At 45.3% G+C, this 16,793-nt stretch overlaps 55 non-coding genes across 55 annotated transcripts; all 55 read right to left on the bottom strand.

The window, feature by feature from the left end:
- Nucleotides 1-144: 144 nt before the first annotated feature.
- Nucleotides 145-266, bottom strand: LOC128744819 (5S ribosomal RNA). The gene has a single exon (XR_008412444.1). It is a non-coding gene; the product is annotated as a 5S ribosomal RNA (ribosomal RNA).
- Nucleotides 267-449: 183 nt separating this feature from the next.
- Nucleotides 450-568, bottom strand: LOC128744843 (5S ribosomal RNA). Its single transcript, XR_008412465.1, has one exon. It is a non-coding gene; the product is annotated as a 5S ribosomal RNA (ribosomal RNA).
- A 184-nt stretch (nt 569-752) lies between these two features.
- LOC128744820 (5S ribosomal RNA) lies at nt 753-874 on the bottom strand. The gene has a single exon (XR_008412445.1). It is a non-coding gene; the product is annotated as a 5S ribosomal RNA (ribosomal RNA).
- Nucleotides 875-1,058: 184 nt separating this feature from the next.
- On the bottom strand, nt 1,059-1,177 carry LOC128744855 (5S ribosomal RNA). Its single transcript, XR_008412473.1, has one exon. It is a non-coding gene; the product is annotated as a 5S ribosomal RNA (ribosomal RNA).
- Nucleotides 1,178-1,360: 183 nt separating this feature from the next.
- Nucleotides 1,361-1,479, bottom strand: LOC128744866 (5S ribosomal RNA). Its single transcript, XR_008412481.1, has one exon. It is a non-coding gene; the product is annotated as a 5S ribosomal RNA (ribosomal RNA).
- Nucleotides 1,480-1,662: 183 nt separating this feature from the next.
- On the bottom strand, nt 1,663-1,781 carry LOC128744871 (5S ribosomal RNA). The gene has a single exon (XR_008412485.1). It is a non-coding gene; the product is annotated as a 5S ribosomal RNA (ribosomal RNA).
- Nucleotides 1,782-1,965: 184 nt separating this feature from the next.
- LOC128744873 (5S ribosomal RNA) lies at nt 1,966-2,084 on the bottom strand. The gene has a single exon (XR_008412486.1). It is a non-coding gene; the product is annotated as a 5S ribosomal RNA (ribosomal RNA).
- A 183-nt stretch (nt 2,085-2,267) lies between these two features.
- Nucleotides 2,268-2,386, bottom strand: LOC128744875 (5S ribosomal RNA). Its single transcript, XR_008412489.1, has one exon. It is a non-coding gene; the product is annotated as a 5S ribosomal RNA (ribosomal RNA).
- Nucleotides 2,387-2,569: 183 nt separating this feature from the next.
- Nucleotides 2,570-2,688, bottom strand: LOC128744876 (5S ribosomal RNA). Its single transcript, XR_008412490.1, has one exon. It is a non-coding gene; the product is annotated as a 5S ribosomal RNA (ribosomal RNA).
- A 183-nt stretch (nt 2,689-2,871) lies between these two features.
- LOC128744877 (5S ribosomal RNA) lies at nt 2,872-2,990 on the bottom strand. The gene has a single exon (XR_008412491.1). It is a non-coding gene; the product is annotated as a 5S ribosomal RNA (ribosomal RNA).
- A 183-nt stretch (nt 2,991-3,173) lies between these two features.
- LOC128744878 (5S ribosomal RNA) lies at nt 3,174-3,292 on the bottom strand. Its single transcript, XR_008412492.1, has one exon. It is a non-coding gene; the product is annotated as a 5S ribosomal RNA (ribosomal RNA).
- Nucleotides 3,293-3,475: 183 nt separating this feature from the next.
- Nucleotides 3,476-3,594, bottom strand: LOC128744879 (5S ribosomal RNA). The gene has a single exon (XR_008412493.1). It is a non-coding gene; the product is annotated as a 5S ribosomal RNA (ribosomal RNA).
- A 183-nt stretch (nt 3,595-3,777) lies between these two features.
- LOC128744800 (5S ribosomal RNA) lies at nt 3,778-3,896 on the bottom strand. Its single transcript, XR_008412426.1, has one exon. It is a non-coding gene; the product is annotated as a 5S ribosomal RNA (ribosomal RNA).
- Nucleotides 3,897-4,079: 183 nt separating this feature from the next.
- On the bottom strand, nt 4,080-4,198 carry LOC128744881 (5S ribosomal RNA). The gene has a single exon (XR_008412494.1). It is a non-coding gene; the product is annotated as a 5S ribosomal RNA (ribosomal RNA).
- Nucleotides 4,199-4,381: 183 nt separating this feature from the next.
- LOC128744882 (5S ribosomal RNA) lies at nt 4,382-4,500 on the bottom strand. The gene has a single exon (XR_008412495.1). It is a non-coding gene; the product is annotated as a 5S ribosomal RNA (ribosomal RNA).
- A 183-nt stretch (nt 4,501-4,683) lies between these two features.
- Nucleotides 4,684-4,802, bottom strand: LOC128744801 (5S ribosomal RNA). The gene has a single exon (XR_008412427.1). It is a non-coding gene; the product is annotated as a 5S ribosomal RNA (ribosomal RNA).
- Nucleotides 4,803-4,985: 183 nt separating this feature from the next.
- On the bottom strand, nt 4,986-5,104 carry LOC128744883 (5S ribosomal RNA). The gene has a single exon (XR_008412496.1). It is a non-coding gene; the product is annotated as a 5S ribosomal RNA (ribosomal RNA).
- Nucleotides 5,105-5,287: 183 nt separating this feature from the next.
- On the bottom strand, nt 5,288-5,406 carry LOC128744884 (5S ribosomal RNA). The gene has a single exon (XR_008412497.1). It is a non-coding gene; the product is annotated as a 5S ribosomal RNA (ribosomal RNA).
- A 183-nt stretch (nt 5,407-5,589) lies between these two features.
- Nucleotides 5,590-5,708, bottom strand: LOC128744885 (5S ribosomal RNA). The gene has a single exon (XR_008412498.1). It is a non-coding gene; the product is annotated as a 5S ribosomal RNA (ribosomal RNA).
- Nucleotides 5,709-5,891: 183 nt separating this feature from the next.
- On the bottom strand, nt 5,892-6,010 carry LOC128744887 (5S ribosomal RNA). The gene has a single exon (XR_008412500.1). It is a non-coding gene; the product is annotated as a 5S ribosomal RNA (ribosomal RNA).
- A 183-nt stretch (nt 6,011-6,193) lies between these two features.
- LOC128744802 (5S ribosomal RNA) lies at nt 6,194-6,312 on the bottom strand. The gene has a single exon (XR_008412428.1). It is a non-coding gene; the product is annotated as a 5S ribosomal RNA (ribosomal RNA).
- Nucleotides 6,313-6,496: 184 nt separating this feature from the next.
- On the bottom strand, nt 6,497-6,615 carry LOC128744803 (5S ribosomal RNA). The gene has a single exon (XR_008412429.1). It is a non-coding gene; the product is annotated as a 5S ribosomal RNA (ribosomal RNA).
- A 184-nt stretch (nt 6,616-6,799) lies between these two features.
- LOC128744823 (5S ribosomal RNA) lies at nt 6,800-6,918 on the bottom strand. The gene has a single exon (XR_008412447.1). It is a non-coding gene; the product is annotated as a 5S ribosomal RNA (ribosomal RNA).
- Nucleotides 6,919-7,101: 183 nt separating this feature from the next.
- On the bottom strand, nt 7,102-7,220 carry LOC128744888 (5S ribosomal RNA). The gene has a single exon (XR_008412501.1). It is a non-coding gene; the product is annotated as a 5S ribosomal RNA (ribosomal RNA).
- Nucleotides 7,221-7,404: 184 nt separating this feature from the next.
- LOC128744889 (5S ribosomal RNA) lies at nt 7,405-7,523 on the bottom strand. Its single transcript, XR_008412502.1, has one exon. It is a non-coding gene; the product is annotated as a 5S ribosomal RNA (ribosomal RNA).
- Nucleotides 7,524-7,707: 184 nt separating this feature from the next.
- On the bottom strand, nt 7,708-7,826 carry LOC128744804 (5S ribosomal RNA). The gene has a single exon (XR_008412430.1). It is a non-coding gene; the product is annotated as a 5S ribosomal RNA (ribosomal RNA).
- Nucleotides 7,827-8,010: 184 nt separating this feature from the next.
- Nucleotides 8,011-8,129, bottom strand: LOC128744890 (5S ribosomal RNA). Its single transcript, XR_008412503.1, has one exon. It is a non-coding gene; the product is annotated as a 5S ribosomal RNA (ribosomal RNA).
- A 184-nt stretch (nt 8,130-8,313) lies between these two features.
- LOC128744891 (5S ribosomal RNA) lies at nt 8,314-8,432 on the bottom strand. Its single transcript, XR_008412504.1, has one exon. It is a non-coding gene; the product is annotated as a 5S ribosomal RNA (ribosomal RNA).
- Nucleotides 8,433-8,735: 303 nt separating this feature from the next.
- On the bottom strand, nt 8,736-8,854 carry LOC128744892 (5S ribosomal RNA). The gene has a single exon (XR_008412505.1). It is a non-coding gene; the product is annotated as a 5S ribosomal RNA (ribosomal RNA).
- Nucleotides 8,855-9,037: 183 nt separating this feature from the next.
- LOC128744893 (5S ribosomal RNA) lies at nt 9,038-9,156 on the bottom strand. Its single transcript, XR_008412506.1, has one exon. It is a non-coding gene; the product is annotated as a 5S ribosomal RNA (ribosomal RNA).
- A 183-nt stretch (nt 9,157-9,339) lies between these two features.
- LOC128744894 (5S ribosomal RNA) lies at nt 9,340-9,458 on the bottom strand. Its single transcript, XR_008412507.1, has one exon. It is a non-coding gene; the product is annotated as a 5S ribosomal RNA (ribosomal RNA).
- Nucleotides 9,459-9,641: 183 nt separating this feature from the next.
- On the bottom strand, nt 9,642-9,760 carry LOC128744895 (5S ribosomal RNA). Its single transcript, XR_008412508.1, has one exon. It is a non-coding gene; the product is annotated as a 5S ribosomal RNA (ribosomal RNA).
- Nucleotides 9,761-9,943: 183 nt separating this feature from the next.
- LOC128744897 (5S ribosomal RNA) lies at nt 9,944-10,062 on the bottom strand. The gene has a single exon (XR_008412509.1). It is a non-coding gene; the product is annotated as a 5S ribosomal RNA (ribosomal RNA).
- Nucleotides 10,063-10,247: 185 nt separating this feature from the next.
- Nucleotides 10,248-10,366, bottom strand: LOC128744899 (5S ribosomal RNA). The gene has a single exon (XR_008412511.1). It is a non-coding gene; the product is annotated as a 5S ribosomal RNA (ribosomal RNA).
- Nucleotides 10,367-10,549: 183 nt separating this feature from the next.
- On the bottom strand, nt 10,550-10,668 carry LOC128744900 (5S ribosomal RNA). The gene has a single exon (XR_008412512.1). It is a non-coding gene; the product is annotated as a 5S ribosomal RNA (ribosomal RNA).
- Nucleotides 10,669-10,851: 183 nt separating this feature from the next.
- LOC128744901 (5S ribosomal RNA) lies at nt 10,852-10,970 on the bottom strand. The gene has a single exon (XR_008412513.1). It is a non-coding gene; the product is annotated as a 5S ribosomal RNA (ribosomal RNA).
- Nucleotides 10,971-11,153: 183 nt separating this feature from the next.
- Nucleotides 11,154-11,272, bottom strand: LOC128744902 (5S ribosomal RNA). Its single transcript, XR_008412514.1, has one exon. It is a non-coding gene; the product is annotated as a 5S ribosomal RNA (ribosomal RNA).
- Nucleotides 11,273-11,455: 183 nt separating this feature from the next.
- LOC128744903 (5S ribosomal RNA) lies at nt 11,456-11,574 on the bottom strand. Its single transcript, XR_008412515.1, has one exon. It is a non-coding gene; the product is annotated as a 5S ribosomal RNA (ribosomal RNA).
- Nucleotides 11,575-11,757: 183 nt separating this feature from the next.
- LOC128744904 (5S ribosomal RNA) lies at nt 11,758-11,876 on the bottom strand. Its single transcript, XR_008412516.1, has one exon. It is a non-coding gene; the product is annotated as a 5S ribosomal RNA (ribosomal RNA).
- A 183-nt stretch (nt 11,877-12,059) lies between these two features.
- LOC128744806 (5S ribosomal RNA) lies at nt 12,060-12,178 on the bottom strand. Its single transcript, XR_008412431.1, has one exon. It is a non-coding gene; the product is annotated as a 5S ribosomal RNA (ribosomal RNA).
- A 183-nt stretch (nt 12,179-12,361) lies between these two features.
- Nucleotides 12,362-12,480, bottom strand: LOC128744807 (5S ribosomal RNA). The gene has a single exon (XR_008412432.1). It is a non-coding gene; the product is annotated as a 5S ribosomal RNA (ribosomal RNA).
- A 183-nt stretch (nt 12,481-12,663) lies between these two features.
- Nucleotides 12,664-12,782, bottom strand: LOC128744905 (5S ribosomal RNA). The gene has a single exon (XR_008412517.1). It is a non-coding gene; the product is annotated as a 5S ribosomal RNA (ribosomal RNA).
- Nucleotides 12,783-12,965: 183 nt separating this feature from the next.
- Nucleotides 12,966-13,084, bottom strand: LOC128744906 (5S ribosomal RNA). Its single transcript, XR_008412518.1, has one exon. It is a non-coding gene; the product is annotated as a 5S ribosomal RNA (ribosomal RNA).
- A 183-nt stretch (nt 13,085-13,267) lies between these two features.
- LOC128744808 (5S ribosomal RNA) lies at nt 13,268-13,386 on the bottom strand. Its single transcript, XR_008412433.1, has one exon. It is a non-coding gene; the product is annotated as a 5S ribosomal RNA (ribosomal RNA).
- A 183-nt stretch (nt 13,387-13,569) lies between these two features.
- Nucleotides 13,570-13,688, bottom strand: LOC128744907 (5S ribosomal RNA). Its single transcript, XR_008412519.1, has one exon. It is a non-coding gene; the product is annotated as a 5S ribosomal RNA (ribosomal RNA).
- A 183-nt stretch (nt 13,689-13,871) lies between these two features.
- Nucleotides 13,872-13,990, bottom strand: LOC128744908 (5S ribosomal RNA). Its single transcript, XR_008412520.1, has one exon. It is a non-coding gene; the product is annotated as a 5S ribosomal RNA (ribosomal RNA).
- A 183-nt stretch (nt 13,991-14,173) lies between these two features.
- LOC128744817 (5S ribosomal RNA) lies at nt 14,174-14,292 on the bottom strand. The gene has a single exon (XR_008412442.1). It is a non-coding gene; the product is annotated as a 5S ribosomal RNA (ribosomal RNA).
- A 184-nt stretch (nt 14,293-14,476) lies between these two features.
- On the bottom strand, nt 14,477-14,595 carry LOC128744910 (5S ribosomal RNA). Its single transcript, XR_008412522.1, has one exon. It is a non-coding gene; the product is annotated as a 5S ribosomal RNA (ribosomal RNA).
- A 183-nt stretch (nt 14,596-14,778) lies between these two features.
- On the bottom strand, nt 14,779-14,897 carry LOC128744809 (5S ribosomal RNA). The gene has a single exon (XR_008412434.1). It is a non-coding gene; the product is annotated as a 5S ribosomal RNA (ribosomal RNA).
- Nucleotides 14,898-15,081: 184 nt separating this feature from the next.
- Nucleotides 15,082-15,200, bottom strand: LOC128744811 (5S ribosomal RNA). The gene has a single exon (XR_008412436.1). It is a non-coding gene; the product is annotated as a 5S ribosomal RNA (ribosomal RNA).
- Nucleotides 15,201-15,383: 183 nt separating this feature from the next.
- Nucleotides 15,384-15,502, bottom strand: LOC128744911 (5S ribosomal RNA). The gene has a single exon (XR_008412523.1). It is a non-coding gene; the product is annotated as a 5S ribosomal RNA (ribosomal RNA).
- Nucleotides 15,503-15,685: 183 nt separating this feature from the next.
- LOC128744913 (5S ribosomal RNA) lies at nt 15,686-15,804 on the bottom strand. Its single transcript, XR_008412524.1, has one exon. It is a non-coding gene; the product is annotated as a 5S ribosomal RNA (ribosomal RNA).
- Nucleotides 15,805-15,987: 183 nt separating this feature from the next.
- Nucleotides 15,988-16,106, bottom strand: LOC128744812 (5S ribosomal RNA). The gene has a single exon (XR_008412437.1). It is a non-coding gene; the product is annotated as a 5S ribosomal RNA (ribosomal RNA).
- A 184-nt stretch (nt 16,107-16,290) lies between these two features.
- On the bottom strand, nt 16,291-16,409 carry LOC128744813 (5S ribosomal RNA). The gene has a single exon (XR_008412438.1). It is a non-coding gene; the product is annotated as a 5S ribosomal RNA (ribosomal RNA).
- Nucleotides 16,410-16,592: 183 nt separating this feature from the next.
- LOC128744914 (5S ribosomal RNA) lies at nt 16,593-16,711 on the bottom strand. The gene has a single exon (XR_008412525.1). It is a non-coding gene; the product is annotated as a 5S ribosomal RNA (ribosomal RNA).
- Between the last annotated feature and the right edge of the window lie 82 nt (nt 16,712-16,793).

Here is a 16,793-nt window from a genome sequence, read left to right on the forward strand (position 1 = left end):
ATGGGTGGTGCCATTGAGTAAAAGCATAGCCAGCATTTATCTGCCTTCAGTCAAGAGCTAAAATTTTTTTTCACCATATAAAAGGAATATAAAAGCATGGCTGCTCCATCAGAACAACAGGAAGAGTATAAAAAATGGCAAAAAGGCCAACGACACGCGACGTTCCCAAGCGGTCACCCATCTAAGTACTACTAATCGCGCCCGATGTTGCTTAACTTCGGTGATCGGACGAGAACCGGTGTTTTCAACATGGTATGATCGTTGACAATGTCCACCCTCTTCGGTGGGTGTTTTATGCTGTGCTCGATGGGTGGTGCCATTGAATAAAAGCATAGCCAGCACTTATCTGCCTTCAGACAAACTAAAAAAAATTTTTCACCATTTAAAAGGTATATAAAAGCATGGCTGCTCCATCAGAACAACAGGAAGGGTATAAAAACTGGCAAAAAGGCCAACGACACGCGACGTTCCCAAGCGGTCACCCATCTAAGTACTAATCGCGCCCGATGTTGCTTAACTTCGGTGATCGGACGAGAACCGGTGTTTTCAACATGGTATGATCGTTGACAATGTCCACCCTCTTCGGTGGGTGTTTTATGCTGTGCTCGATGGGTGGTGCCATTGAGTAAAAGCATAGCCAGCATTTATCTGCCTTCAGTCAAGAGCTAAAATTTTTTTTCACCATATAAAAGGAATATAAAAGCATGGCTGCTCCATCAGAACAACAGGAAGAGTATAAAAAATGGCAAAAAGGCCAACGACACGCGACGTTCCCAAGCGGTCACCCATCTAAGTACTACTAATCGCGCCCGATGTTGCTTAACTTCGGTGATCGGACGAGAACCGGTGTTTTCAACATGGTATGATCGTTGACAATGTCCACCCTCTTCGGTGGGTGTTTTATGCTGTGCTCGATGGGTGGTGCCATTGAGTAAAAGCATAGCCAGCATTTATCTGCCTTCAGTCAAGAGCTAAAATTTTTTTTCACCATATAGAAGGAATATAAAAGCATGGCTGCTCCATCAGAACAACAGGAAGAGTATAAAAAATGGCAAAAAGGCCAACGACACGCGACGTTCCCAAGCGGTCACCCATCTAAGTACTAATCGCGCCCGATGTTGCTTAACTTCGGTGATCGGACGAGAACCGGTGTTTTCAACATGGTATGATCGTTGACAATGTCCACCCTCTTCGGTGGGTGTTTTATGCTGTGCTCGATGGGTGGTGCCATTGAGTAAAAGCATAGCCAGCGCTTATCTGCCTTCAGTCAAGTGCGAAAATTTTTTTCACCATATAAAAGGAATATAAAAGCATGGCTGCTCCATCAGAACAACAGGAAGAGTATAAAATATGGCAAAAAGGCCAACGACACGCGACGTTCCCAAGCGGTCACCCATCTAAGTACTAATCGCGCCCGATGTTGCTTAACTTCGGTGATCGGACGAGAACCGGTGTTTTCAACATGGTATGATCGTTGACAATGTCCACCCTCTTCGGTGGGTGTTTTATGCTGTGCTCGATGGGTGGTGCCATTGAGTAAAAGCATAGCCAGCACTTATCTGCCTTCAGTCAAGTGCGAAAAATTTTTTCACCATATAAAAGGAATATAAAAGCATGGCTGCTCCATCAGAACAACAGGAAGAGTATAAAAAATGGCAAAAAGGCCAACGACACGCGACGTTCCCAAGCGGTCACCCATCTAAGTACTAATCGCGCCCGATGTTGCTTAACTTCGGTGATCGGACGAGAACCGGTGTTTTCAACATGGTATGATCGTTGACAATGTCCACCCTCTTCGGTGGGTGTTTTATGCTGTGCTCGATGGGTGGTGCCATTGAGTAAAAGCATAGCCAGCATTTATCTGCCTTCAGTCAAGAGCTAAAATTTTTTTTCACCATATAAAAGGAATATAAAAGCATGGCTGCTCCATCAGAACAACAGGAAGAGTATAAAAAATGGCAAAAAGGCCAACGACACGCGACGTTCCCAAGCGGTCACCCATCTAAGTACTAATCGCGCCCGATGTTGCTTAACTTCGGTGATCGGACGAGAACCGGTGTTTTCAACATGGTATGATCGTTGACAATGTCCACCCTCTTCGGTGGGTGTTTTATGCTGTGCTCGATGGGTGGTGCCATTGAGTAAAAGCATAGCCAGCGCTTATCTGCCTTCAGTCAAGTGCGAAAATTTTTTTCACCATATAAAAGGAATATAAAAGCATGGCTGCTCCATCAGAACAACAGAAAGAGTATAAAAAATGGCAAAAAGGCCAACGACACGCGACGTTCCCAAGCGGTCACCCATCTAAGTACTAATCGCGCCCGATGTTGCTTAACTTCGGTGATCGGACGAGAACCGGTGTTTTCAACATGGTATGATCGTTGACAATGTCCACCCTCTTCGGTGGGTGTTTTATGCTGTGCTCGATGGGTGGTGCCATTGAGTAAAAGCATAGCCAGCACTTATCTGCCTTCAGTCAAGTGCGAAAATTTTTTTCACCATATAAAAGGAATATAAAAGCATGGCTGCTCCATCAGAACAACAGGAAGAGTATAAAAAATGGCAAAAAGGCCAACGACACGCGACGTTCCCAAGCGGTCACCCATCTAAGTACTAATCGCGCCCGATGTTGCTTAACTTCGGTGATCGGACGAGAACCGGTGTTTTCAACATGGTATGATCGTTGACAATGTCCACCCTCTTCGGTGGGTGTTTTATGCTGTGCTCGATGGGTGGTGCCATTGAGTAAAAGCATAGCCAGCACTTATCTGCCTTCAGTCAAGTGCGAAAAATTTTTTCACCATATAAAAGGAATATAAAAGCATGGCTGCTCCATCAGAACAACAGGAAGAGTATAAAAAATGGCAAAAAGGCCAACGACACGCGACGTTCCCAAGCGGTCACCCATCTAAGTACTAATCGCGCCCGATGTTGCTTAACTTCGGTGATCGGACGAGAACCGGTGTTTTCAACATGGTATGATCGTTGACAATGTCCACCCTCTTCGGTGGGTGTTTTATGCTGTGCTCGATGGGTGGTGCCATTGAGTAAAAGCATAGCCAGCACTTATCTGCCTTCAGTCAAGTGCGAAAATTTTTTTCACCATATAAAAGGAATATAAAAGCATGGCTGCTCCATCAGAACAACAGGAAGAGTATAAAAAATGGCAAAAAGGCCAACGACACGCGACGTTCCCAAGCGGTCACCCATCTAAGTACTAATCGCGCCCGATGTTGCTTAACTTCGGTGATCGGACGAGAACCGGTGTTTTCAACATGGTATGATCGTTGACAATGTCCACCCTCTTCGGTGGGTGTTTTATGCTGTGCTCGATGGGTGGTGCCATTGAGTAAAAGCATAGCCAGCGCTTATCTGCCTTCAGTCAAGTGCGAAAATTTTTTTCACCATATAAAAGGAATATAAAAGCATGGCTGCTCCATCAGAACAACAGGAAGAGTATAAAAAATGGCAAAAAGGCCAACGACACGCGACGTTCCCAAGCGGTCACCCATCTAAGTACTAATCGCGCCCGATGTTGCTTAACTTCGGTGATCGGACGAGAACCGGTGTTTTCAACATGGTATGATCGTTGACAATGTCCACCCTCTTCGGTGGGTGTTTTATGCTGTGCTCGATGGGTGGTGCCATTGAGTAAAAGCATAGCCAGCACTTATCTGCCTTCAGTCAAGTGCGAAAATTTTTTTCACCATATAAAAGGAATATAAAAGCATGGCTGCTCCATCAGAACAACAGGAAGAGTATAAAAAATGGCAAAAAGGCCAACGACACGCGACGTTCCCAAGCGGTCACCCATCTAAGTACTAATCGCGCCCGATTTTGCTTAACTTCGGTGATCGGACGAGAACCGGTGTTTTCAACATGGTATGATCGTTGACAATGTCCACCCTCTTCGGTGGGTGTTTTATGCTGTGCTCGATGGGTGGTGCCATTGAGTAAAAGCATAGCCAGCACTTATCTGCCTTCAGTCAAGTGCTAAAATTTTTTTCACCATATAAAAGGAATATAAAAGCATGGCTGCTCCATCAGAACAACAGGAAGAGTATAAAAAATGGCAAAAAGGCCAACGACACGCGACGTTCCCAAGCGGTCACCCATCTAAGTACTAATCGCGCCCGATGTTGCTTAACTTCGGTGATCGGACGAGAACCGGTGTTTTCAACATGGTATGATCGTTGACAATGTCCACCCTCTTCGGTGGGTGTTTTATGCTGTGCTCGATGGGTGGTGCCATTGAGTAAAAGCATAGCCAGCGCTTATCTGCCTTCAGTCAAGTGCGAAAATTTTTTTCACCATATAAAAGGAATATAAAAGCATGGCTGCTCCATCAGAACAACAGGAAGAGTATAAAAAATGGCAAAAAGGCCAACGACACGCGACGTTCCCAAGCGGTCACCCATCTAAGTACTAATCGCGCCCGATGTTGCTTAACTTCGGTGATCGGACGAGAACCGGTGTTTTCAACATGGTATGATCGTTGACAATGTCCACCCTCTTCGGTGGGTGTTTTATGCTGTGCTCGATGGGTGGTGCCATTGAGTAAAAGCATAGCCAGCACTTATCTGCCTTCAGTCAAGTGCGAAAATTTTTTTCACCATATAAAAGGAATATAAAAGCATGGCTGCTCCATCAGAACAACAGGAAGAGTATAAAAAATGGCAAAAAGGCCAACGACACGCGACGTTCCCAAGCGGTCACCCATCTAAGTACTAATCGCGCCCGATTTTGCTTAACTTCGGTGATCGGACGAGAACCGGTGTTTTCAACATGGTATGATCGTTGACAATGTCCACCCTCTTCGGTGGGTGTTTTATGCTGTGCTCGATGGGTGGTGCCATTGAGTAAAAGCATAGCCAGCACTTATCTGCCTTCAGTCAAGTGCTAAAATTTTTTTCACCATATAAAAGGAATATAAAAGCATGGCTGCTCCATCAGAACAACAGGAAGAGTATAAAAAATGGCAAAAAGGCCAACGACACGCGACGTTCCCAAGCGGTCACCCATCTAAGTACTAATCGCGCCCGATGTTGCTTAACTTCGGTGATCGGACGAGAACCGGTGTTTTCAACATGGTATGATCGTTGACAATGTCCACCCTCTTCGGTGGGTGTTTTATGCTGTGCTCGATGGGTGGTGCCATTGAGTAAAAGCATAGCCAGCACTTATCTGCCTTCAGTCAAGTGCGAAAATTTTTTTCACCATATAAAAGGAATATAAAAGCATGGCTGCTCCATCAGAACAACAGGAAGAGTATAAAAAATGGCAAAAAGGCCAACGACACGCGACGTTCCCAAGCGGTCACCCATCTAAGTACTAATCGCGCCCGATGTTGCTTAACTTCGGTGATCGGACGAGAACCGGTGTTTTCAACATGGTATGATCGTTGACAATGTCCACCCTCTTCGGTGGGTGTTTTATGCTGTGCTCGATGGGTGGTGCCATTGAGTAAAAGCATAGCCAGCGCTTATCTGCCTTCAGTCAAGTGCGAAAATTTTTTTCACCATATAAAAGGAATATAAAAGCATGGCTGCTCCATCAGAACAACAGAAAGAGTATAAAAAATGGCAAAAAGGCCAACGACACGCGACGTTCCCAAGCGGTCACCCATCTAAGTACTAATCGCGCCCGATGTTGCTTAACTTCGGTGATCGGACGAGAACCGGTGTTTTCAACATGGTATGATCGTTGACAATGTCCACCCTCTTCGGTGGGTGTTTTATGCTGTGCTCGATGGGTGGTGCCATTGAGTAAAAGCATAGCCAGCGCTTATCTGCCTTCAGTCAAGTGCGAAAATTTTTTTCACCATATAAAAGGAATATAAAAGCATGGCTGCTCCATCAGAACAACAGGAAGAGTATAAAAAATGGCAAAAAGGCCAACGACACGCGACGTTCCCAAGCGGTCACCCATCTAAGTACTAATCGCGCCCGATGTTGCTTAACTTCGGTGATCGGACGAGAACCGGTGTTTTCAACATGGTATGATCGTTGACAATGTCCACCCTCTTCGGTGGGTGTTTTATGCTGTGCTCGATGGGTGGTGCCATTGAGTAAAAGCATAGCCAGCACTTATCTGCCTTCAGTCAAGTGCGAAAATTTTTTTCACCATATAAAAGGAATATAAAAGCATGGCTGCTCCATCAGAACAACAGGAAGAGTATAAAAAATGGCAAAAAGGCCAACGACACGCGACGTTCCCAAGCGGTCACCCATCTAAGTACTAATCGCGCCCGATTTTGCTTAACTTCGGTGATCGGACGAGAACCGGTGTTTTCAACATGGTATGATCGTTGACAATGTCCACCCTCTTCGGTGGGTGTTTTATGCTGTGCTCGATGGGTGGTGCCATTGAGTAAAAGCATAGCCAGCATTTATCTGCCTTCAGTCAAGAGCTAAAATTTTTTTTCACCATATAAAAGGAATATAAAAGCATGGCTGCTCCATCAGAACAACAGGAAGAGTATAAAAAATGGCAAAAAGGCCAACGACACGCGACGTTCCCAAGCGGTCACCCATCTAAGTACTAATCGCGCCCGATTTTGCTTAACTTCGGTGATCGGACGAGAACCGGTGTTTTCAACATGGTATGATCGTTGACAATGTCCACCCTCTTCGGTGGGTGTTTTATGCTGTGCTCGATGGGTGGTGCCATTGAGTAAAAGCATAGCCAGCATTTATCTGCCTTCAGTCAAGAGCTAAAATTTTTTTTCACCATATAAAAGGAATATAAAAGCATGGCTGCTCCATCAGAACAACAGGAAGAGTATAAAAAATGGCAAAAAGGCCAACGACACGCGACGTTCCCAAGCGGTCACCCATCTAAGAACTAATCGCGCCCGATTTTGCTTAACTTCGGTGATCGGACGAGAACCGGTGTTTTCAACATGGTATGATCGTTGACAATGTCCACCCTCTTCGGTGGGTGTTTTATGCTGTGCTCGATGGGTGGTGCCATTGAGTAAAAGCATAGCCAGCACTTATCTGCCTTCAGTCAAGTGCTAAAATTTTTTTCACCATATAAAAGGAATATAAAAGCATGGCTGCTCCATCAGAACAACAGGAAGAGTATAAAAAATGGCAAAAAGGCCAACGACACGCGACGTTCCCAAGCGGTCACCCATCTAAGTACTAATCGCGCCCGATGTTGCTTAACTTCGGTGATCGGACGAGAACCGGTGTTTTCAACATGGTATGATCGTTGACAATGTCCACCCTCTTCGGTGGGTGTTTTATGCTGTGCTCGATGGGTGGTGCCATTGAGTAAAAGCATAGCCAGCATTTATCTGCCTTCAGTCAAGAGCTAAAATTTTTTTTCACCATATAAAAGGAATATAAAAGCATGGCTGCTCCATCAGAACAACAGGAAGAGTATAAAAAATGGCAAAAAGGCCAACGACACGCGACGTTCCCAAGCGGTCACCCATCTAAGTACTAATCGCGCCCGATGTTGCTTAACTTCGGTGATCGGACGAGAACCGGTGTTTTCAACATGGTATGATCGTTGACAATGTCCACCCTCTTCGGTGGGTGTTTTATGCTGTGCTCGATGGGTGGTGCCATTGAGTAAAAGCATAGCCAGCATTTATCTGCCTTCAGTCAAGAGCTAAAATTTTTTTTCACCATATAAAAGGAATATAAAAGCATGGCTGCTCCATCAGAACAACAGGAAGAGTATAAAAAATGGCAAAAAGGCCAACGACACGCGACGTTCCCAAGCGGTCACCCATCTAAGTACTAATCGCGCCCGATTTTGCTTAACTTCGGTGATCGGACGAGAACCGGTGTTTTCAACATGGTATGATCGTTGACAATGTCCACCCTCTTCGGTGGGTGTTTTATGCTGTGCTCGATGGGTGGTGCCATTGAGTAAAAGCATAGCCAGCATTTATCTGCCTTCAGTCAAGAGCTAAAATTTTTTTTCACCATATAAAAGGAATATAAAAGCATGGCTGCTCCATCAGAACAACAGGAAGAGTATAAAAAATGGCAAAAAGGCCAACGACACGCGACGTTCCCAAGCGGTCACCCATCTAAGTACTAATCGCGCCCGATGTTGCTTAACTTCGGTGATCGGACGAGAACCGGTGTTTTCAACATGGTATGATCGTTGACAATGTCCACCCTCTTCGGTGGGTGTTTTATGCTGTGCTCGATGGGTGGTGCCATTGAGTAAAAGCATAACCAGCATTTATCTGCCTTCAGTCAAGAGCTAAAATTTTTTTTCACCATATAAAAGGAATATAAAAGCATGGCTGCTCCATCAGAACAACAGGAAGAGTATAAAAAATGGCAAAAAGGCCAACGACACGCGACGTTCCCAAGCGGTCACCCATCTAAGTACTAATCGCGCCCGATGTTGCTTAACTTCGGTGATCGGACGAGAACCGGTGTTTTCAACATGGTATGATCGTTGACAATGTCCACCCTCTTCGGTGGGTGTTTTATGCTGTGCTCGATGGGTGGTGCCATTGAGTAAAAGCATAGCCAGCACTTATCTGCCTTCAGTCAAGTGCGAAAATTTTTTCACCATATAAAAGGAATATAAAAGCATGGCTGCTCCATCAGAACAACAGGAAGAGTATAAAAATGTCACTTGACCCTCCATCAGAACAACAGGAAGAGTATAAAAAATGGCAAAAAGGCCAACGACACGCGACGTTCCCAAGCGGTCACCCATCTCCATCAGAACAACAGGAAGAGTATAAAAAATGGCAAAAAGGCCAACGACACGCGACGTTCCCAAGCGGTCACCCATCTAAGTACTAATCGCGCCCGATGTTGCTTAACTTCGGTGATCGGACGAGAACCGGTGTTTTCAACATGGTATGATCGTTGACAATGTCCACCCTCTTCGGTGGGTGTTTTATGCTGTGCTCGATGGGTGGTGCCATTGAGTAAAAGCATAGCCAGCACTTATCTGCCTTCAGTCAAGTGCGAAAATTTTTTTCACCATATAAAAGGAATATAAAAGCATGGCTGCTCCATCAGAACAACAGGAAGAGTATAAAAAATGGCAAAAAGGCCAACGACACGCGACGTTCCCAAGCGGTCACCCATCTAAGTACTAATCGCGCCCGATGTTGCTTAACTTCGGTGATCGGACGAGAACCGGTGTTTTCAACATGGTATGATCGTTGACAATGTCCACCCTCTTCGGTGGGTGTTTTATGCTGTGCTCGATGGGTGGTGCCATTGAGTAAAAGCATAGCCAGCGCTTATCTGCCTTCAGTCAAGTGCTAAAATTTTTTTCACCATATAAAAGGAATATAAAAGCATGGCTGCTCCATCAGAACAACAGGAAGAGTATAAAAAATGGCAAAAAGGCCAACGACACGCGACGTTCCCAAGCGGTCACCCATCTAAGTACTAATCGCGCCCGATGTTGCTTAACTTCGGTGATCGGACGAGAACCGGTGTTTTCAACATGGTATGATCGTTGACAATGTCCACCCTCTTCGGTGGGTGTTTTATGCTGTGCTCGATGGGTGGTGCCATTGAGTAAAAGCATAGCCAGCACTTATCTGCCTTCAGTCAAGTGCGAAAATTTTTTTCACCATATAAAAGGAATATAAAAGCATGGCTGCTCCATCAGAACAACAGGAAGAGTATAAAAAATGGCAAAAAGGCCAACGACACGCGACGTTCCCAAGCGGTCACCCATCTAAGTACTAATCGCGCCCGATGTTGCTTAACTTCGGTGATCGGACGAGAACCGGTGTTTTCAACATGGTATGATCGTTGACAATGTCCACCCTCTTCGGTGGGTGTTTTATGCTGTGCTCGATGGGTGGTGCCATTGAGTAAAAGCATAGCCAGCGCTTATCTGCCTTCAGTCAAGTGCTAAAATTTTTTTCACCATATAAAAGGAATATAAAAGCATGGCTGCTCCATCAGAACAACAGGAAGAGTATAAAAAATGGCAAAAAGGCCAACGACACGCGACGTTCCCAAGCGGTCACCCATCTAAGTACTAATCGCGCCCGATGTTGCTTAACTTCGGTGATCGGACGAGAACCGGTGTTTTCAACATGGTATGATCGTTGACAATGTCCACCCTCTTCGGTGGGTGTTTTATGCTGTGCTCGATGGGTGGTGCCATTGAGTAAAAGCATAGCCAGCACTTATCTGCCTTCAGTCAAGTGCGAAAATTTTTTTCACCATATAAAAGGAATATAAAAGCATGGCTGCTCCATCAGAACAACAGGAAGAGTATAAAAAATGGCAAAAAAAGGCCAACGACACGCGACGTTCCCAAGCGGTCACCCATCTAAGTACTAATCGCGCCCGATGTTGCTTAACTTCGGTGATCGGACGAGAACCGGTGTTTTCAACATGGTATGATCGTTGACAATGTCCACCCTCTTCGGTGGGTGTTTTATGCTGTGCTCGATGGGTGGTGCCATTGAGTAAAAGCATAGCCAGCACTTATCTGCCTTCAGTCAAGTGCGAAAATTTTTTTCACCATATAAAAGGAATGTAAAAGCATGGCTGCTCCATCAGAACAACAGGAAGAGTATAAAAAATGGCAAAAAGGCCAACGACACGCGACGTTCCCAAGCGGTCACCCATCTAAGTACTAATCGCGCCCGATGTTGCTTAACTTCGGTGATCGGACGAGAACCGGTGTTTTCAACATGGTATGATCGTTGACAATGTCCACCCTCTTCGGTGGGTGTTTTATGCTGTGCTCGATGGGTGGTGCCATTGAGTAAAAGCATAGCCAGCACTTATCTGCCTTCAGTCAAGTGCTAAAATTTTTTTCACCATATAAAAGGAATATAAAAGCATGGCTGCTCCATCAGAACAACAGGAAGAGTATAAAAAATGGCAAAAAGGCCAACGACACGCGACGTTCCCAAGCGGTCACCCATCTAAGTACTAATCGCGCCCGATGTTGCTTAACTTCGGTGATCGGACGAGAACCGGTGTTTTCAACATGGTATGATCGTTGACAATGTCCACCCTCTTCGGTGGGTGTTTTATGCTGTACTCGATGGGTGGTGCCATTGAGTAAAAGCATAGCCAGCACTTATCTGCCTTCAGTCAAGTGCGAAAATTTTTTTCACCATATAAAAGGAATATAAAAGCATGGCTGCTCCATCAGAACAACAGGAAGAGTATAAAAAATGGCAAAAAGGCCAACGACACGCGACGTTCCCAAGCGGTCACCCATCTAAGTACTAATCGCGCCCGATGTTGCTTAACTTCGGTGATCGGACGAGAACCGGTGTTTTCAACATGGTATGATCGTTGACAATGTCCACCCTCTTCGGTGGGTGTTTTATGCTGTGCTCGATGGGTGGTGCCATTGAGTAAAAGCATAGCCAGCGCTTATCTGCCTTCAGTCAAGTGCGAAAATTTTTTTCACCATATAAAAGGAATATAAAAGCATGGCTGCTCCATCAGAACAACAGAAAGAGTATAAAAAATGGCAAAAAGGCCAACGACACGCGACGTTCCCAAGCGGTCACCCATCTAAGTACTAATCGCGCCCGATGTTGCTTAACTTCGGTGATCGGACGAGAACCGGTGTTTTCAACATGGTATGATCGTTGACAATGTCCACCCTCTTCGGTGGGTGTTTTATGCTGTGCTCGATGGGTGGTGCCATTGAGTAAAAGCATAGCCAGCGCTTATCTGCCTTCAGTCAAGTGCGAAAATTTTTTTCACCATATAAAAGGAATATAAAAGCATGGCTGCTCCATCAGAACAACAGGAAGAGTATAAAAAATGGCAAAAAGGCCAACGACACGCGACGTTCCCAAGCGGTCACCCATCTAAGTACTAATCGCGCCCGATGTTGCTTAACTTCGGTGATCGGACGAGAACCGGTGTTTTCAACATGGTATGATCGTTGACAATGTCCACCCTCTTCGGTGGGTGTTTTATGCTGTGCTCGATGGGTGGTGCCATTGAGTAAAAGCATAGCCAGCGCTTATCTGCCTTCAGTCAAGTGCGAAAATTTTTTTCACCATATAAAAGGAATATAAAAGCATGGCTGCTCCATCAGAACAACAGAAAGAGTATAAAAAATGGCAAAAAGGCCAACGACACGCGACGTTCCCAAGCGGTCACCCATCTAAGTACTAATCGCGCCCGATTTTGCTTAACTTCGGTGATCGGACGAGAACCGGTGTTTTCAACATGGTATGATCGTTGACAATGTCCACCCTCTTCGGTGGGTGTTTTATGCTGTGCTCGATGGGTGGTGTCATTGAGTAAAAGCATAGCCAGCACTTATCTGCCTTCAGTCAAGTGCTAAAATTTTTTTCACCATATAAAAGGAATATAAAAGCATGGCTGCTCCATCAGAACAACAGGAAGAGTATAAAAAATGGCAAAAAGGCCAACGACACGCGACGTTCCCAAGCGGTCACCCATCTAAGTACTAATCGCGCCCGATTTTGCTTAACTTCGGTGATCGGACGAGAACCGGTGTTTTCAACATGGTATGATCGTTGACAATGTCCACCCTCTTCGGTGGGTGTTTTATGCTGTGCTCGATGGGTGGTGTCATTGAGTAAAAGCATAGCCAGCACTTATCTGCCTTCAGTCAAGTGCTAAAATTTTTTTCACCATATAAAAGGAATATAAAAGCATGGCTGCTCCATCAGAACAACAGGAAGAGTATAAAAAATGGCAAAAAGGCCAACGACACGCGACGTTCCCAAGCGGTCACCCATCTAAGTACTAATCGCGCCCGATGTTGCTTAACTTCGGTGATCGGACGAGAACCGGTGTTTTCAACATGGTATGATCGTTGACAATGTCCACCCTCTTCGGTGGGTGTTTTATGCTGTACTCGATGGGTGGTGCCATTGAGTAAAAGCATAGCCAGCACTTATCTGCCTTCAGTCAAGTGCGAAAATTTTTTTCACCATATAAAAGGAATATAAAAGCATGGCTGCTCCATCAGAACAACAGGAAGAGTATAAAAAATGGCAAAAAGGCCAACGACACGCGACGTTCCCAAGCGGTCACCCATCTAAGTACTAATCGCGCCCGATGTTGCTTAACTTCGGTGATCGGACGAGAACCGGTGTTTTCAACATGGTATGATCGTTGACAATGTCCACCCTCTTCTGTGGGTGTTTTATGCTGTGCTCGATGGGTGGTGCCATTGAGTAAAAGCATAGCCAGCGCTTATCTGCCTTCAGTCAAGTGCGAAAATTTTTTTCACCATATAAAAGGAATATAAAAGCATGGCTGCTCCATCAGAACAACAGGAAGAGTATAAAAAATGGCAAAAAGGCCAACGACACGCGACGTTCCCAAGCGGTCACCCATCTAAGTACTAATCGCGCCCGATTTTGCTTAACTTCGGTGATCGGACGAGAACCGGTGTTTTCAACATGGTATGATCGTTGACAATGTCCACCCTCTTCGGTGGGTGTTTTATGCTGTGCTCGATGGGTGGTGTCATTGAGTAAAAGCATAGCCAGCACTTATCTGCCTTCAGTCAAGTGCTAAAATTTTTTTCACCATATAAAAGGAATATAAAAGCATGGCTGCTCCATCAGAACAACAGGAAGAGTATAAAAAATGGCAAAAAGGCCAACGACACGCGACGTTCCCAAGCGGTCACCCATCTAAGTACTAATCGCGCCCGATGTTGCTTAACTTCGGTGATCGGACGAGAACCGGTGTTTTCAACATGGTATGATCGTTGACAATGTCCACCCTCTTCGGTGGGTGTTTTATGCTGTACTCGATGGGTGGTGCCATTGAGTAAAAGCATAGCCAGCACTTATCTGCCTTCAGTCAAGTGCGAAAATTTTTTTCACCATATAAAAGGAATATAAAAGCATGGCTGCTCCATCAGAACAACAGGAAGAGTATAAAAAATGGCAAAAAGGCCAACGACACGCGACGTTCCCAAGCGGTCACCCATCTAAGTACTAATCGCGCCCGATGTTGCTTAACTTCGGTGATCGGACGAGAACCGGTGTTTTCAACATGGTATGATCGTTGACAATGTCCACCCTCTTCTGTGGGTGTTTTATGCTGTGCTCGATGGGTGGTGCCATTGAGTAAAAGCATAGCCAGCGCTTATCTGCCTTCAGTCAAGTGCGAAAATTTTTTTCACCATATAAAAGGAATATAAAAGCATGGCTGCTCCATCAGAACAACAGAAAGAGTATAAAAAATGGCAAAAAGGCCAACGTCACGCGACGTTCCCAAGCGGTCACCCATCTAAGTACTAATCGCGCCCGATGTTGCTTAACTTCGGTGATCGGACGAGAACCGGTGTTTTCAACATGGTATGATCGTTGACAATGTCCACCCTCTTCGGTGGGTGTTTTATGCTGTGCTCGATGGGTGGTGCCATTGAGTAAAAGCATAGCCAGCATTTATCTGCCTTTAGTCAAGAGCTAAAATTTTTTTTCACCATATAAAAGGAATATAAAAGCATGGCTGCTCCATCAGAACAACAGGAAGAGTATAAAAAATGGCAAAAAGGCCAACGACACGCGACGTTCCCAAGCGGTCACCCATCTAAGTACTAATCGCGCCCGATGTTGCTTAACTTCGGTGATCGGACGAGAACCGGTGTTTTCAACATGGTATGATCGTTGACAATGTCCACCCTCTTCGGTGGGTGTTTTATGCTGTGCTCGATGGGTGGTGCCATTGAGTAAAAGCATAGCCAGCGCTTATCTGCCTTCAGTCAAGTGCGAAAATTTTTTTCACCATATAAAAGGAATATAAAAGCATGGCTGCTCCATCAGAACAACAGAAAGAGTATAAAAAATGGCAAAAAGGCCAACGACACGCGACGTTCCCAAGCGGTCACCCATCTAAGTACTAATCGCGCCCGATTTTGCTTAACTTCGGTGATCGGACGAGAACCGGTGTTTTCAACATGGTATGATCGTTGACAATGTCCACCCTCTTCGGTGGGTGTTTTATGCTGTGCTCGATGGGTGGTGCCATTGAGTAAAAGCATAGCCAGCATTTATCTGCCTTTAGTCAAGAGCTAAAATTTTTTTTCACCATATAAAAGGAATATAAAAGCATGGCTGCTCCATCAGAACAACAGGAAGAGTATAAAAAATGGCAAAAAGGCCAACGACACGCGACGTTCCCAAGCGGTCACCCATCTAAGTACTAATCGCGCCCGATTTTGCTTAACTTCGGTGATCGGACGAGAACCGGTGTTTTCAACATGGTATGATCGTTGACAATGTCCACCCTCTTCGGTGGGTGTTTTATGCTGTGCTCGATGGGTGGTGCCATTGAGTAAAAGCATAGCCAGCACTTATCTGCCTTCAGTCAAGTGCGAAAATTTTTTTCACCATATAAAAGGAAAATAAAAGCATGGCTGCTCCATCAGAACAACAGGAAGAGTATAAAAAATGGCAAAAAGGCCAACGACACGCGACGTTCCCAAGCGGTCACCCATCTAAGTACTAATCGCGCCCGATGTTGCTTAACTTCGGTGATCGGACGAGAACCGGTGTTTTCAACATGGTATGATCGTTGACAATGTCCACCCTCTTCGGTGGGTGTTTTATGCTGTGCTCGATGGGTGGTGCCATTGAGTAAAAGCATAGCCAGCACTTATCTGCCTTCAGTCAAGTGCTAAAATTTTTTTCACCATATAAAAGGAATATAAAAGCATGGCTGCTCCATCAGAACAACAGGAAGAGTATAAAAAATGGCAAAAAGGCCAACGACACGCGACGTTCCCAAGCGGTCACCCATCTAAGTACTAATCGCGCCCGATGTTGCTTAACTTCGGTGATCGGACGAGAACCGGTGTTTTCAACATGGTATGATCGTTGACAATGTCCACCCTCTTCGGTGGGTGTTTTATGCTGTGCTCGATGGGTGGTGCCATTGAGTAAAAGCATAGCCAGCGCTTATCTGCCTTCAGTCAAGTGCGAAAATTTTTTTCACCATATAAAAGGAATATAAAAGCATGGCTGCTCCATCAGAACAACAGAAAGAGTATAAAAAATGGCAAAAAGGCCAACGACACGCGACGTTCCCAAGCGGTCACCCATCTAAGTACTAATCGCGCCCGATTTTGCTTAACTTCGGTGATCGGACGAGAACCGGTGTTTTCAACATGGTATGATCGTTGACAATGTCCACCCTCTTCGGTGGGTGTTTTATGCTGTGCTCGATGGGTGGTGCCATTGAGTAAAAGCATAGCCAGCATTTATCTGCCTTTAGTCAAGAGCTAAAATTTTTTTTCACCATATAAAAGGAATATAAAAGCATGGCTGCTCCATCAGAACAACAGGAAGAGTATAAAAAATGGCAAAAAGGCCAACGACACGCGACGTTCCCAAGCGGTCACCCATCTAAGTACTAATCGCGCCCGATTTTGCTTAACTTCGGTGATCGGACGAGAACCGGTGTTTTCAACATGGTATGATCGTTGACAATGTCCACCCTCTTCGGTGGGTGTTTTATGCTGTGCTCGATGGGTGGTGCCATTGAGTAAAAGCATAGCCAGCACTTATCTGCCTTCAGTCAAGTGCGAAAATTTTTTTCACCATATAAAAGGAAAATAAAAGCATGGCTGCTCCATCAGAACAACAGGAAGAGTATAAAAAATGGCAAAAAGGCCAACGACACGCGACGTTCCCAAGCGGTCACCCATCTAAGTACTAATCGCGCCCGATGTTGCTTAACTTCGGTGATCGGACGAGAACCGGTGTTTTCAACATGGTATGATCGTTGACAATGTCCACCCTCTTCGGTGGGTGTTTTATGCTGTGCTCGATGGGTGGTGCCATTGAGTAAAAGCATAGCCAGCACTTATCT

Source organism: Sabethes cyaneus, chromosome 3 (genome assembly GCF_943734655.1).
Source record: "Sabethes cyaneus chromosome 3, idSabCyanKW18_F2, whole genome shotgun sequence".
NCBI classification, from domain to species: Eukaryota; Metazoa; Arthropoda; class Insecta; order Diptera; family Culicidae; genus Sabethes; species Sabethes cyaneus.